General features: G+C 40.6%; 1 pseudogene; it reads right to left on the bottom strand.

The window, feature by feature from the left end:
- Positions 1-10733: 10733 nt before the first annotated feature.
- On the bottom strand, positions 10734-15925 carry LOC126949165 (transcription factor NF-E4-like; annotated as a pseudogene).
- Positions 15926-16942: the final 1017 nt, after the last annotated feature.

Here is a 16942-nt window from a genome sequence, read left to right as displayed (position 1 = left end):
AAAGAATAGATGTTGGCATGGATGTGGTGAAAAGGGAACACTTCTACACTGCTGGTAGGAATGTAAACTAGTACAACCACTATGGAAAATAGGATGGAGAGTCCTTAAATAACTAAAACTACCATTTCATCCAGCAATCCCACTACTGGGTGTCTACCCAAAGGAAAAGAAGTCATTATGTGAAAAATATACTGCATATGCATGTTTATAGCAGCACAGTTTGCAATTGCAAAAATATGGAACCAGCCTAAATGCCTGTCAACCAATGAGAGGATAAAGAAAATGTGGTACATATACATTGTGGAATACTACTCAGTCACAAAAAGGAAAAAAATCACAGCATTCATAGCAACCTGGATGGAGTGGGAGACCATTATTCTAAGTGAAGCAACTCAGAAATAGAAAACCAAATATCATATATTCTCACTCATAAGTGGGAGCTAAGCTATGAGGATACAAAGGCATAAGAATGATATAATGGACTTTGGGGACTCTGGGAAAGGGTTGGGGGGAGGGGAGGGATAAAAGACTACACAATGGGTATAGTGTAAACTGCTTGGGTGATGAGTACACCAAAATCTCAGAAATTACCACTAACGAACTTATCCATGTGACCAAACACCACCTGTTCCCCAAAAACTATTGAAATTTAAAAAAAAAGAAATAATTTTATTGTAATGTCAAGGAAAACTTCTTGAATGTCACCTGAATGTAATCCTAAAACTCATTTTTGTCTATAAAATTTGCTTTAACTTCTATGGACAAACACAGTTAATCACCTTAAAACTTCATAAATTTGCATTTCCAGGCTAGAAGTATAACTTGATTTCACTATTTTGAGCTTGTTTTATTTGAAATTTTTTATTTTAGCCTTTCTGATAGTATACATGTGGTAGTGTAAGCATTTCAAGAAATAAGAATTTTAATTTCAAATGACTCACAGTAAAACACCAAGCACAATACTGTATGGTATATTCGATACTCAAAGACTTCTTTCTTTTTCCTACCTGTCATAGAAAGAACTTTTAGAAATTAATAAAAATGTGAATTCCAACAATAAAATATCGAAGGATACGAACAGACAATTCACAAGAGAAGAATTACCAATGGCCAATAATCATGTTTATAAGATATTCAGATTAATTAGTAAGGGAATGTAAAGTAAAACTAATCTTTTTTATTATTTTTGTCTACAATAATTTTAAATCATTAATTCCTAGTATTGAAAAGATGAGATAAAATGAAGATTTTCTCATATTACCAACGGAGCTTATTGTTTCTTTATCTGGGTACCACACAATATATTAACTATAGCTCTATTGTTAAATAATTGCATTTCCCAAGATTGTCAAAAGAAATCTCCAAATGTTGGGATATTAGAAAGATAATTAGGAAAAAGGCTGGGCTCGGTGGCTCACGCCTATAATCCTAGCACTTTGGGAGGCCAAGGTGGGTAGATCACCTGAGGTCAGGAGTTCGAAACCAGCCTGGCCAAAGTGAAACCCCGTCTATACTAAAAATATAAAAATTAAGAAGGCATGGTGGCAGGCTCCTGTAATCCCAGCTACTCAGGAGGCTGAGACAGGAGAATCACTTGAACCCGGGAAACAGAGGTTGCAGTGAGCAGAGATCACACCACTCCAACCTGGGTGACAGAACAAGACTCCGTATTGAAAAAAAAAAAAAAAAAAAAGAAAAAGCTATTTAGGGAAAAAACCCAACTGACTAGAAATTAAAAATACTTATAAATAATATTAAATAGATAAAAATAGATTTTTGGAGGGAGAAAATGGCAGATAGGAGGCAGGACTAACTTGTAGCTACCACTTGGGCGGACGGAGCAACATGTGGGGTCCCACATGATGAGCTTTTGCTCCGGTAACTACCACAGGAACATACCAGGAATGCTGAGAGACGCCACAGACCCTTTGAAGGAGGTTTGCTGGGTTGCTGCTTCAAGCTCAGTGGGACAGCTGAGGAACTGTGAATTGGTTTTTTTTCTCAGCTGGGAGGCTTGTAGCCTGAGGCAAGTTCTCAACCCTACTCGGGCTGCCTGGAAATAAACTTGGTGCTATTATGGGGACAAAATGGGAGTGAGACTGGCCTTTCAGGCCGTGGGCTGCATGGAAGTTGGGTGAGGCCTGTGGCTGCTGCCTTTCCCCCACTTCCCTGGTGATCTGTGTGACACAGCAGAGGTAGCCATAATCCTCGAGAGAACATAACTCCATTGGCCTGTGAATCACACTCCCAACCCCTACAACAGCAGCAGCAAGCCCTGCCAAGGAGAGTCTGAGCTCAGACATGCCCAACCCTGCCCCTACTCCCCACCCCATAGTCTTTCTCTACTTGCCCTGGTAGCCAAAGACAAATGACATAATCTCTTAGGAGCTCTATGGCTCTGCCTACCGGCTTGATCCTTCCTATACTACTGCAGCTGATGTGCTCTTCAAAGTGCCACCTTCTGGCTGGAAGCCAACCAACAAAACCAGCACACTTAAAAATACAACCAAGGACCCTCACAGAGTCCACTTCACTCCCCTGCTACCTCCACCAAAGTAGCTGTTGGTATCTGCAGCTAAGAGAGTTGAAGATGGATCACATCACAGGACTCCTTGCAGACACTCCCCAGTACCAGCCCAGAGCCTGGTAGCTCCACTGGGTGGCTAGATCCAGAAGAGAAATAACAATCACTGTAGTTTGGCTCTCAGGAAGCCACATCCCTAGGGGAAAAAGGAAAGCACCACATCAAGGGGGCACACCCATGGAACAAAAGAATCTGAACAGCAGCCCTTGTGTCACAGATCTTCCCTCTGATGTAGTCTACCCAAATAAGAAGGAATCAGAAAAACAATTCTGGAAATATGACAAAACAAGGTTCTTTAACACCTCCCACCCACAGCAATGGATCCAAACCAGGATAAAAATCTCTAAATTGCCAGAAAAAGAATTCAGAAGGTTGACTGTTAAGCCAATAAAGGACGCACCAGAAAAAAGTGAAATCCAACTTAAAGAAAAAAAAAAAAAAAAGATACAGAATACAAACGGAAAAAAATCTGTAGTGAAATAGATAGCATAAATAAAAAACAATCACATCTTCTGGAAATGAGGGACATACCCAGAGAATTGCAAAATGCACTGAAAAGTCTCAGCAACAGAATTGAACAAGTAGAAGAAAAAGCTTCAGAGCTCAAAGACAAGGCTTTGAATTTATTTAATCCAACAAAGAAAAAGAAAAAAGAACTTAAAAAAATGAAGAAGCCTCCAAGAAGTTTGGGATTATCTTAAATGACCAAACTTAAGAATAATTGGTGTTCCTGAGGAAGAAGAGAACTCTAAAAGTTTGGAAAACATATTTCAGGATATAGTTGAGGAAAACTTCCCTGGCCTTGCTAGAGATCTAGACATCCAAATACAAGAAGCTCAAAGAACACCTGGGAAGTTCATTGCAAAATGATTATCACCTAGGCACATAGTCATCAGGTTATCTAAAGTCAAGAGGAAATAAAGAATCTTAAGAGCTGTGAGGCAAAAACATCAAGTACCCTATAAAGGAAAATCCTATCAGATTAACAGCAGATTAGATTTCCCAGCAGAAAGCCTACAAGCTAGAAGGGATTGGGATCCTATCTTTAGCATCCTTAAACAAATCAGTTATCAGTTAAGAATTTCGTATCTAGCAAAACTAAGCTTCATAAATAAGGAAAGTACGGTCTTTTTCAGGCAAACAAATGCTGAGAGAATTGCCACTACCAAGCCAGCACTGCAAGAATGGCTAAAAGGAGCTTTAAATCTTGAAACAAATCTCCAAAATACAGCAAAATAGAATCTCCTTAAGCGCAAATCTTACAGAACCTATAAAACAACAACACAATTAAAAAAAAAAAGAAAGGTATTCAAGCAACAAATAGCACAATGGATAGAATGGTACCTCACATCTCAATCGTAATATTGAATGTAAATGGCCTAAGTGCTCCACTTAAAAGATACAGAATGCTGGCAGAATGGATAAGAATTCATCATTCAAGTATCTGCTATCTTCAAAAGACTCACCTGACACATAAGGATTCACATAAACTTAAGGTAAAGGTGTAGAAAAAGGTATTCCATGCAAATGGACACCAAAAATGAGCAGGTGTAGCTATTCTTATATCAGACAAAACAAACTTTAAAGCAGCAGCAGTTAAAAACGACAAAGAGGGACATTATGTAATGATAAAAGGAGTAGTCCAACAGGAAAATATCATAATCCTAAATATATATGCACTGAGCACCAGAGCTCCCAAATTTATAAAACAATTACTATTAGACCTAAGAAGTGAGATAGACAACAACACAATAGTAGTGGGGGATGTCAGTATTCTACTGATAGCACTAGACAGGCCCTCATGACAGAAAGTCAACAGAGAAACAATGGACTTAAACTGTACCCTACAACAAATGGACTTAACAGATATTTACAGAACATTCTACCCAACAACTGAAAAATATATATTCTATTCATCAGCACATGGGATGTTCTCCAAGACAGACCACATGGCAGGCCACAAAACAAGTCTCAACCAATTTAAGAACATTGAAATTATAGCAAGTACTCTGTCAGACCACAGTGAAATAAAATTGGATATCAGATCCAAAAGGAACCCTCAGAACCATGAAAATACATGGAAATTAAATAACCTGCTCCCAAATGATCATTGGGTCAACAATGAAATCAAGATGGAAATTTAAAAAATTATTTAACTGAACAAGAATAGTGACACAACCTGTCAAAACCTCTGGGATACAGCAAAGGTGGTGCTAAGAGGAACGTTCGTAGCATTAAGTGCTTATGTCAAAAAGTCTGAAAAAGCATAAATAGACAATCTAAGGTCATTCCTCAATGAGCTAGAGACACTTCTTTTCCCAGAGGAAAAGAAGTCATTATATGAAAAAGATACCTGCACACACATGTTTATAGCAGAACAATTTGCAATTGCAAAAATATGGAACCAGCCCAAATGCCGATCAATCAACAACTGGATGAAGAAAATGTGTGTGTATATATGTGTGTGTGTGTGTGTGTGTGTGTGTGTAGATAGATAGATGATAGGTAGACCATGGAATACTACTCAGCAATAAAAAGGAACAAAATAATGCTTTTACAGCAACCTGGGTGGAATTGGAGACCACTATTCTAAGTGAAGTAACTCAGAGATGGGAAACCAAACGTCATATGTTCTCACTCGTAAGTGGGAGCTAAGCTATGAGGATGCAAAGGCATAAGAAAGATACAATGGAATGTGGGGACTCTGGGGAAAGGGTGGGAGAGGGGTGAGGGATAGAAGACTACACATTGGGCACAGTGTACACTGCTCAGGTGATGGGTGCCCCAAAATCTCAGAAATCACCATTAAAGAACTTACTCATGTAACCAAACCACCGGTTCCACAAAAACCTATATTGAAATAAAAAATAATAATAAATGTTAGAACCAGGAACTATTAATCTAAAAATATTTTGAACTAAATTCTAATGAAAATATGACACATTAAAACTTGTAAGATAGAATTAATCAGTGGTTAGAGAGAAATTTATATAAATATATATGAGAAGGAAAATGACTATAAATCAGTATTCTACAATTCCACCTTAAAAAACTAGAAAAGCTACTCGGGAGCCTGAGGCAGGAGAAGGGAGTGAACCCGGGAGGCCGAGCTTGCAGTGAGTCCAGATCATGCCACTGCACTCTAGCCTGGGTGACAGAGCGAGACTCCATCTCAAAAAAAAAAAAAAAAACCTAGGAAAGAATCCCCCTCGAGCCAGATTAGAAGGAAGAAAATATTAAAGATAACACAAACTAATAAATTAAAAAACATATACAGAGAAACTTAGGTCAAAAGTTAATTCTTTGAAGATTAGTAAATTCATTAAGGAAAACAGAGAAATTATTGATATTACAAATGAAAAGGAGGATGTCGCTGCTGATCTTATATTGATAAGAGGAAGTTGTGAGCAACATTATGCCAATAATTTTGAAAACTTACATGAAATTGGAAAACTCCTGAAAGAACACAGCATACCAAAACTTATAGAAGGAAATAACATTGGAATAGTGTAATATTAATTGAATAAATAAACATTATTAAAGAGACCTGTAAGGTTCTTGTATCTGTTCGAACCCCAAGAGCGCGCCAACAGACAACGAGGCGGTGTGGAGCAACATGCTGTTTTAATGAGCGCCTGGGTGCAGGAGGGCTGAGGCCTAAAATGGTGTCAGCCCCAGGTGAGGATAGGGTAAAAGTTTTATGGTCTCCTGTAAACAGAAAGTGTCCTAGTCTGATGTAACTGCTACGCTGTACCTGGATGTCCTGTTTCTCTTCAGGGGTACCTGTCGTCCAGCCAGGGTAGGTATTTTCTGGCAGGCTCTCTTCCTGCTTCTGCTATCTTGCTGACGCCCACTGCTGACACAAGTGGCCTTGCACCTTGGGACTGGGCCTGAGAAGGGAGGAGCTCCTTAAGCTTTCAGGCCCCAGGGAGAATCTTACATTCCTGGTATTTGGTTATAGAAAAGGGAAAAGGGACGACTTTTTCAATAACTACTTCAGGCATGACATAGGGGTGGTGTGGGCACCTTGGAAAAAGAAAAACAATTTTGGGGGTATTCTTGAGAGACGGGTTGGTATCTATTGTGTCGTAGTAGCAGGAGCATTGTCTGGATTGTCTGTTGGTTAACTGTAGTTTCAACAAGAGTTTTAATGGCTTTTATTATCAGTGGGATAACACAGGGGAGAAAGAGGGGAGCCCAGTGATAAAGATTATTGTCACTACCAGCGTTTTAAATTCTCCTAAATTAGAGAACCACCCACCTAGAAGGTTTGTTGGGTCCCATCCTTTCCAGGTTTGAACTGGTACATGGGCTATTTTTCTGATGTTTGAAGCAATTTCTGGAACCACTTTTTTGTTATCGTCTATGTTAAGACAGCAATTGGAGATATTAAATTTACCACAGACTCCACCCTTTTCTGCTAATAAGCAGTCTAGTGCTAGCTTGTTTTGATAAATTGCCACGTGCATTTTATTGTTGTGCGAGCATTTCCAGGGCTGAGGCAGTTTGGTTAGTGATTAGTTCTAGAACAGCCTGTAGTCTAATTATTCTATTTAGCATATATATAGGAGTGCGATAACCCCATAGACCATCCTCAGTCCAAGTGGCAGGACCATAATATTTGATGATTCTTTCTGGAGGCCATTTGTCCCCTTGCCATTTTTGGCTCCCTCCTACCTTTAAGGATCATTTTTCTTTGTTTAGATTATTATATACAGGGACTCCGAGGGTGTTTCCTGCTGTTAATGTTTTGGAAGAGGGAGTAGCCTTGGGGGTGAGCTTGACCCTGGTGCGATGGATCCAGTGGGGGTGTCCTTGGACTCTCACTGTAGTTGGCGTGCTGAGTATCACAGTGTAGGGGCCTGTCCACTTAGGTTGTAGCTTTTGGTGAGGGCTGGCTTGGCAGATAAACATGTCTGTGCCTGCAAAACAGTTATGTTGAGAGGACAAGGAGGTGTCAACAGGGAGAGGCATGGCCTTATTTGTTGCTTCATGAATGAAAGACCATGTCTGGATTAAGGAGGGGAAATAATTCCTGAGTGGCTCGGAGTTTGGTAAGGGTGGAGGCCCCAAGACAAAAGTTCGGCCATACATGATTTCAAAGGGACTATAAAAAGAGGGTGGTTTTGGTGTTGTGCGAAGTCTCATAAGGGTGAAAGGGAGATTTTTTGTCCACAACTGGCAGGTTTCTAGAGCCAGCTTGGTGAGTTGGGCTTTAAGAACAGAATTAATTTTTTCAACTTTGCCTGAGACTGAGGCTTGTAGGGTGTGTGGAGAATCTGCTTTATTCTTAAGGATGTAGAGACACCTTGGGTAATTTGGCTGATGAAGGCAGGCCTGTTATTGGACTGGATAGATGTTGGGAGCCTGAAACAGGGAATTATATGCATGATGAGTTTGTGTGATGACACTTGCACCTTCTTAAGTTTTTGGAAACACTTCTACTTACCTGGAGAAAGTACAGGCAAAGACTAGAAGATAGTGGAGCCATTTATTGGGCAGCATGTGAGTGAAATCTACTTGCCAATCTTGCCTGGGTACCTGGTCCTGGGCTTGGTGGGTAGGAAAAGGCTGCGGCCAGAGGGACCCCAGGGGTAACACTGAGTGGCAGATAGAGGAGGACTGGGTAATCTCTCATACATCACTGGAAAGGTGAGGACAAGTGAGAATAGGATGGAGAAGTTGCAAGAGAGGTTTGTAACCAACATGGAAATCGTTGTGGAGGCTTTGGAGGTAAGGAAGATTTTGAGAGTAAGGAAGAATAATACGCCCTTCCTTGACATACCATGGTCCTTGCTTTTGAAGGTTTTGGGCTCAGAAGTCCTCCTTTTCTTCTGAGGAGTAAAGAAACGGGTCTTGCATGGGTTGTAGGGCTACTTGTTTGGCTACCTGATCTGCTAGCGCATTTCCAGCCGATATACGATTGTCTGGGGTTTGGTGGCCCCTGCAATGAATGATGGCAACTTTCTGTGGGAGGCTGGCAGCTTGAAGGAGCTTGCTGATGAGAGAGCCATTTATGACAGGAGTGTTTTTTGCAGTTAGGAAACCCCGTTCTTTCCAGATGGATGAGTGTGAGTGCACTGTGTAGAACGCATCATGAGAATTTGAATATATGTTCATCTGTTGTCTGGCTGCTAGAGCAAGAGCTTGAGTGAGGGTGATGAGTTCAGCTTTTTGGGAGGTGGTTCCTAAGGGGAGCAGATTGGCTTCAGTAGTCTGGGGGGTGACACTATAGCATAGCCAGCATGCTAACATCCTTGATGTAGGAAGGAGCTACCACTTAGAAACCAAGTACATCTGGAAGGGGCTGGTGTATGAGGTTTGGAAAAGGTATAAGAAAGGTTTGAATAGTGTTCACACAGAAGCATGTAGAGTCTCGGGTGGTTGTAGCTTCAGGTAAGAGCGTGGCTGGGTTTAGACAGGAGCTGGTTAGCATGGTGCTTTGGGGAATTTTTATGAATAGAGCATACAGTTGGAGGAACTGTAGGGCAGAGATGAGACTTAGTACACTGTGGTAAGCTAGCATGTCTTTGATGTTATGGGTTGAATAAACTGTTAGGTTGGCATGAAGAGATAGTTTTAGGCTTTTAAGGGTGAGGACAGCAGCTGCTGCCAATGCTCGGAGGCAGGCAGGCCATCCGAGAACTGTGGCTTCAAGCTGTTTGGAGAGGTAGGCAATAACCTGGAGGGTGGGTCCCTTAGACTGGATTAGAACACCTAGTGTAACTCCACGCCGTTGGTCGGTATAGAGGGAGAAAAGTTTGCTGAGTTCTGAGAGAGTGAGGATGAGGGTTGAGGTGAGAGCCTTCTGGAGTAGACACAAAGGTTGGGTAATAGGCTGTGCAGGTTTTAAAGGCTCATGGAAAGGGCCTTTAGCAGCTTGGTATAACGGTTTGGCAAGTAGAGCGAAGGAGGGAACCTGGAGCCCAAAATATCGCGCTAGTTCTAGAAAAGAGAGAATTTCTTGCTTAGTTTGCAGAGGCAGGAAGGACTGGAGGAGGGAATGCAGTCCGTTGTGAGCCTTCAGGTTTGCGGGGTAAGAGCTAGGCCTAGATAGGTGACTGAGGGGGTGCATATATGTGTGCTTTCTTAGGGGAGACCTGATACCCCTGTTGGGCCAAGAAGTTTAAAAGAGAGATGGTATGGGCATTGCAGTCTCGTTGAGAGGGGCTACATAGGAGCAGATGATTAACATGGATGGTTTTAGGGATCAGGTACAGGGGTCTCGAGCAAGGGCCTGTCCAAAAAGGTGGGAGCTGTCTGTATAACCTTGAGGTAGTATACACCAGGTGAGCTGATGTGAAAGGTGGGTGTCAGCGTTTTCCCACATGAAGGCAAAGAGGTTTTGGGAATCAGGGCGTAAAGGAATTGTGGAAAAAAAAAGCATCCTTTAGGAGAAAAATAGGTGGTATTGTAGGGAACTGTGGAAAGTCAAGTATATGGATTAGGAACTATTGGACATACTGGGAGTACAGCTTGGTTAATGAGCCTGAGGTCCTGGACTAATTGATAAGTTCCATCTGGCTTTTTAACAGGTAGAATTGGTGTGTGAAAGGGAAATTTGTTGGGCGGAGTAGGTGACTGGTGAGGAGGCCAGAAATGATAGGCTTTAGGCCTATGAGAGCTGATTGAGGGATGGGACACTGCTTCTGTGATAGGAACTGGGTGGTCTCTTTAAAGGTAAGGCAGAGGGGGGTGTGGTGTTTTGTGACTGAGGGTCTGGAAGTATCCTAAACAGCGGGGTTAACTACGAATTGGGGATAAGGAAAAGTTGCATGCTTTAAGGTAGGAGGTTGGAGGAGTAGAAGAAAGTTAGAAGCTCCGGAGGGGTCTGGGTTGATGCATTGGGTACTATGGGGAATGTGGAAATGGATAGTGTGGAGTTTTGAAAGGATATCTCTGCCTAGGAGCAGAGTTGGGCATAGGGCAGGACTCAGATAGAGTGAGTGAAGGAAAAGGTGTGCAGGGAGCAGAAAAGTGGAGGGGTGGCTTGGAGTTTCAAGACTTGTCCATCAATTCCCACAACAGAGACTTGGGAGGACTGGGTGGATTCTGAAAAATTAGGTAAAGCAGAGTAGGTTGTCTGATATTAATAATTAAAAAAAAAAAAAAAAAAAAAACCATACTGGCCTACCTGCCACTATCAGGGTTACCCTTGACTCAGATGAAGCAATGGTAGTTGCCGGGGCATCCATTCCAGGGCACCATCAGTCTTCAGTGGCAAGGCCAATGAGATTTGAGTAGGAGGTTTTGGCTGGCTTAGGAAGGGGTGGTCCTTGCAGGGGCCGCTGACAGTCCAACTTCCTGTGGGGTCCTCTGCAGAGGGGACACGGCCTGGTGGGCTTACCTGGGTTTGGGCATTGTCTGGACTAGCGGCCTTCATTGCCGCACTTCAAACAGGCGCCAGGTGGAGGTGGATTTCTAAGAGACTTCCTTGTGGAGCTGCGGCCCCCTGGGCCTGCAGGGCCCCTGATGGTGGAATCGAGCATTTGAAACTCTGCCTGTTTTTGCCTTTTACTTTCCTCATTACGATTGATAAAGACTTTGAAGGCTAAATTAAGAAGGTCTCGTTCTGGGGTGTGAGGGCTGTCACCAACCTTCTGAAGCTTGCACTGAGTATCGGGAGTGGATTGGGAGATGAATCGAAGGTTTAAGATAGTAGTTCCTTCTGGGCTGGCTGGGTCTAGGTTGGTATATTTTCTCATGCCTTCAGTTAAACCAGAGTGAAAAAAGGCTGGGTTTTTGTTAGGACCTTGGGTGATTTCTGAAAGTTTTTTATAGTTTACCACTTTATGGGCACCCTTTTTGAGTCCTGCAAGGAGACACACAATCATGTGGTCTTGATGGCGGTGTCCAGAGGCCCTGTCTTGATAATCCTAGTGGGGATCCTGGTTGGGGACTGCCTCTGCAACAGAAGGCTGGGCAGGAGCTTGGTGATGAATTGTATTAGCATGTGCCTGAGCTAGGGTCCAGATATGGTCTCGGCCTTCTGGGGTGAGGGTGGAAGAGAGGATAACGCAGTGGTCATGTCAGGTTAGTTTGTAAAACTGGGTCAGGTACTAAAACTCTCTAATATAAGAGGTAGGGTCTTCTGGAAGTGAACTGAGTCTTTTGTTAATTTGAGAGAGATCAGTGAGGGAGAAGGGAATGTGAACTGTAATAATACCTTCAGTTCCTGCTACTTCCCGAAGTGGGCACTCTAGCACCTGCACTGAAGTAAGGGTGCGGTATGGGCCAAAGGTGGTGCCCAAGCGAGTGTGGGCGGGAGAGAAGGAAGAAGTTGAAAGTGGTTCCTGCTAAGGGTTTGAAGGGGTGGGGGGATGAGTTAACAGGCAGTGAAGGCTAGATAGGGGCAAAAGGTGGCAGGATGGGTTTACAAGCCTCAGGAGAGGGTGGTGGGGGAGGAGAATGGGTACAGGCAATACTAGAATTGTCCTGAGGAGGGGACGGTGTAGGAAAAGAAGTGGATACTGCTGATTGAGAAGATGGCAGCTGGGAAGATGGTAGCTGAGAAGGTAGGGAGGAGGCTTGGGCGGTTAACGAAGACAGTTCAGAGAAAGAGGTAGGGGCTGGGAGGGGTGGACGGCAGTCAGCTGGATTGAATGAGGAAAAAGAGGTAGGATCGGGAGGAGAAAGGTGATCAGGGCAGCAAGAATGGCGGAGAAGGATTTGAACAGGTGAGCAAGAATTGCAGAGGTCGAGTTGTGATCTGAGTGCAAAAAGGCCTGGACGTAAGGAATTTTTCCCTATTTCTCCAGTCGTCGGCAATAATTGTTTAAATCAGTTAAAATTTAAAGGCGAATGTTTCATTTGTGGGCCATTTGGACCCATTATCCAATTCGTATTGTGGCCAGATTGAATTGCAAAAAATGACAAGGTGCTTAGGGTGGATATCTTGCCTGAGGCCTAACGTTTGCAGGTTTTTTATGAGGCAGCCTAGAGGGCTGTTTTTTGGAATGGAGGACCGTGAGTTTCACATAACGGAGGGTAGGTTTGGGAGAACAGGGAAAAGGAGACTGTCTTGGATGGCCGGAGGGATATGATAAAAGGAGTAATCGTCACTGCTGCCTTTTTCACTCCAGGAACAGGATCAAATGGCTTAGAGGCATCCCCCTAAGACCAGATGATCAGCGAGTGCCTGGCACACACCGGAGCCTTCTTGGACCAACGCTGAGTTTTCAGACTGGAGAAACCAAGAGAGGCTGTGCGGATTTTTACCTGTTAACTGGGCTCCCGGGAAAACTTACCAGTAGTAGGCGAGATCAGTGACTGATTTGCATGCACAGAGAGGCGACTAGAGGCTGAGGAATTTCCTTTGTCCAGTTGCTGTGGTCTGCTCTCCGGGGTGGAGGGGTAAGTCCATGAGGGACACGGACTGGAGCCCCTCCCTGTTTTCGGCACCAGATAGATGTAAGGTTCTTGTATCGGTTCGAATCCTAAGAGCACACCAACAGACAGGAGGCAGTGTGGAACAACATGCTGTTTTAATGAGCACCTGGGTGCAGGTGGGCTGAGGCCTACAGTCAGCCCCAAATGAGGACGGGTCAAAGGTTTTATAGTTTCCTGTAAACAGGAAGTGTCCTAGTCTGACATAACTGCTATGTTGTACCCAGATGTCCTCTTTCTCAATCTTCAGGGGTACGTGTCTTCCGGCCAGGGTAGGTGTCTTCTGGCAGGCTGTCTTCCTGCTTCTGCTATCTTGCTGACGCCCACGGTTGATACAAGTGGCCTTGCACCTTGGGACTGGGCCTGAGAAGGAAGGAGTTATTCATCTCCCTAAGCTTTCAGGCCCCAGGGAGAATCTTACAAGACCCCCCAATATGATCACAGACACATACATTCTAAAATCTTAGGCTTCACTGCTGACTTTTCTCAAATTATTAAGTAAGAAGTAACATAAACCAAAGCTTCCAAAGAATAGAGGAGGAAATACTTCTCAATTTTTTTTTTTAATGAAGTCAACATAATTTCAATAACTAAAACACAGCAAGGACATTTTAAAGAAAAATAGAGTCCAGTATCACACATGAATGTAGATGCAAAAATCCTAACCAGAATATTAGCAAATTAGATTCAGCAGTATGCAAAAAGGAGAATATATGATCATCAAATGGCAATTTATTTCAGAAATGCAAATGTGGTTTAATATTTAAAATTGAATTAATTTAATTTGCTTTATTCTCCAGAAAGAGAGAAAAATAATATACTCATTTTGATTGGTATACTAAATAGTATTTAACAAAATTCAGCATCCATTCATAATGAAAACTCTTAGTAAACTAGAAATAGATGTTGGAATGTCTGCAAAAAACTTAGAGCAAACATCATACTTAATGGCAAATTATTGAAAGGTCTGCCTGAGATTACAAATAAGACAACAATATTTGCTCTCACATATTTATATTCAAAATTGTGTGGAAGGTCCTATCCAGTGCAATAAGGAAGAAAAAGAAATGAAAGGCATAAGAATTGAAAAGAAGAAATAAGATGTCAGTATTTGCAAATGACATTATTGTGTACATAGAAAATCCAAAAGAATTTATAAACTCCTAGAATAATGTGAATTTATTAATATATATGAATAGGTCAGTATACCAAAAATCACACTATTTCTGTTTTGTAGAAATAAACATATAGAAAATGAATTTTTAAAATACCATTGATACTAGCATGAAAAAAAATAGTCCACCTTTAAGTAATATTGCATCAAACACTGAGGACAAGCAAAATATCTGCAAGGCATTTACACTGAAAACTACAAAACATTACTGAAATTTTTCTAATGTAAAAAATTGAAGGATATATATCCATGAATGGTAAAGATCTTAGTCAACTTTCCCAAATTTTTAGACCTGTAGATCTATAAATTCATTACAATCCCAGTCAAAAGCTTGTTTCATTTCCTTAGATGGACATTGACAACCTGATTCTAAAATTTACATTTATATAAAAAGGGCCAAGAATGGTTAAAGCAATCTTGAAAAACAAAGCTTAAGGACTTACACTACAAGACATCAAAACTTATGAAGCTACAGTTATTACAACAGAGTAGTAATGGAGCAAAGGCAAACAGAACAATGAAACAGAATAAAGAGTTTGAGGCAAAACCCACCCATTTGGTTTATGATGTCTGATTTATCTGATTTATGACAAAGATGACACTGTACTATATTGGGAATGAATTGTAGTTTCAATAAATGGTGCCAGACCAGTTAAATATACACATGGAAAACAATCTTAATTTCTAGTTCAAGCCATACATAGAATCTATTCAAGATGATTGAACATAATATGAAGGTAAATCAAAGTTTTTAGAAGAAAATTTAGAGGACTATCTTCAATAGCTTAGAGTAGGCAAAGACTTCTTAAAGAACATAGAGGATTGGACAAATTGGATTTATAAATTTTATAAATTATATAACTTATATAAATCCAAATTTATAATTGGATAAATTGTGTTTCCTTTGTGATTAGCAATTAAAATTGAGAACTTCTGTTTATCAAAAGTCACAATTGAGAAAGTGAAAAGGTAACCCAAAGAGGGATAGAAAAATATTATATAAAAATATTGGAGATATATATATTTATATGCATATATATGTGTGTGTGTATATATATATTTCTCCAGCAAAGACTCGTATCCAGAATTCATTTTACACAAACTGGGACCTAACTGTTGATCTTTAAGATAACTTTAATACAAATGGATAATTGAATAAATACATGTATAGGGGAATAAACATCAGCTTCAGGTATTACTTTAAATATCATCAACTAAATATTAATGAGATATAAAACCACAGTACTTCTAAATTATGTACAAAATATTGATATAAGCAAAATATTAAAGATTTATGATTTCAGAACTCTTCACAAAGCTTTCAAAGCACATTCTCACTTGTAAGGATGTACCAGATGCAGTACTTGATACTGAACATGCAAAGTTGACTAATAACTCGTTTCCTGGCAATAGTGCTTCCCTACCTTTTGAAAACCGTGACACACTAGAAAATAATATGTGTTATGTCCAACTATGGTAAAAAGAGGTAGTTGCTTATGGCTAGAAATTCTGACCCAAGGCTCTAGTCAACATAGATATTGTCCAGGCTACTCCAATTTATGAGTTGAGATTAGTATCTGTCTACATTTGTAATCAATTTATGCCTTAAGAAATCCATTCCCAGCCTTCTTTTGTTCTAGCCTTTCTTTTACAAAAGATCCTGTGAACATCTCATGTCCCCGGTGGGAGAACTGGTACTTCCTCTGGATGCCTTTGGATCTGAGATATGTACATGAGCTAGATTTCTTATGTTCTTTCTCAATCTGGGTCTGTTGGTGCATCTCGACTATTCACAACTTGTTGCATGGAAGCAATAATTGGTGTCTTGTTAGTCTGTTTCCTGCCTCCACTTCTGTCTTCTGTTCTTTTTCCATGTAGTAGGTATTTTCCTCATCCAGAGGGACACATGATTTCCATTATATGAAATGCAGTATAATTTGGCTTTGAAATAGCTGAGATAAAAGTTTTCATTTGCAATGGGAATATGGCTGAAGTAAAATGATAGGTAAGCATTTCATAAAGTGGTATATAATAGTTGAATTTATGCTTATTTTAAAGTTATTAAAATTTTTATCCTAATTCTGTATATAACTTTCTTAGTTCTTTACAGTTGATGAGGGCAAATTCTCTATACAGGTCTCAGAAAAATCTCTTGACTTATACAAAATGTGAACTTATGTCTACTTTACAAACATGTTTTATTTAAACTTATTTATAAAATGTTGAACAGATAATTAATTGATGGGTTTACTGTGATACCTAACTAGATACTAACTCGAGGGATGATTTAGATTATCATAATCACACATGAAAGTTTAATTGATTCATTGTGATATCCTTTTATCTAGCATAAATATTTAGAGACAACAATCGTCTACGATCACAGCATTAATTCTTACTAGGATTAGATTATAGTTGGACAATATAATTACATAAATGCTCAAACTGAGGTAACAGAAACAGAACAAGATTCCCTAGGCTGGTTTACAGTCATCCAATTGCTACTGGTGATGGGAGCCTTAGAGATGATGAGCTTTGCATAGGAATGTTAGTAGCAAGCATCAGCCAAGCAGAATGTTGTTTAATGACATGAGGCCATAGGAAATGGTAAAGGCTATGACCCCCATAATAAAACTTTATGAGGCTACAACTTCCTAATTCTGAACAGTCAGAAATGAATTAACAACCCCAAATCATTAAAGAAAAAATTATCCAATTGTTATTCTCCAACTTCTTATAATGAGACAGTTCTGTAACCACATACTTCAGTATATGATTTTGGGATTCCTAAGTAAAGA

Source organism: Macaca thibetana, chromosome 1, assembly GCF_024542745.1.
Source record: "Macaca thibetana thibetana isolate TM-01 chromosome 1, ASM2454274v1, whole genome shotgun sequence".
NCBI lineage: Eukaryota > Metazoa > Chordata > Mammalia > Primates > Cercopithecidae > Macaca > Macaca thibetana.
Note: the sequence above shows the minus strand (reverse complement) of the source record. Positions and strands in the feature narration are given on the sequence as shown.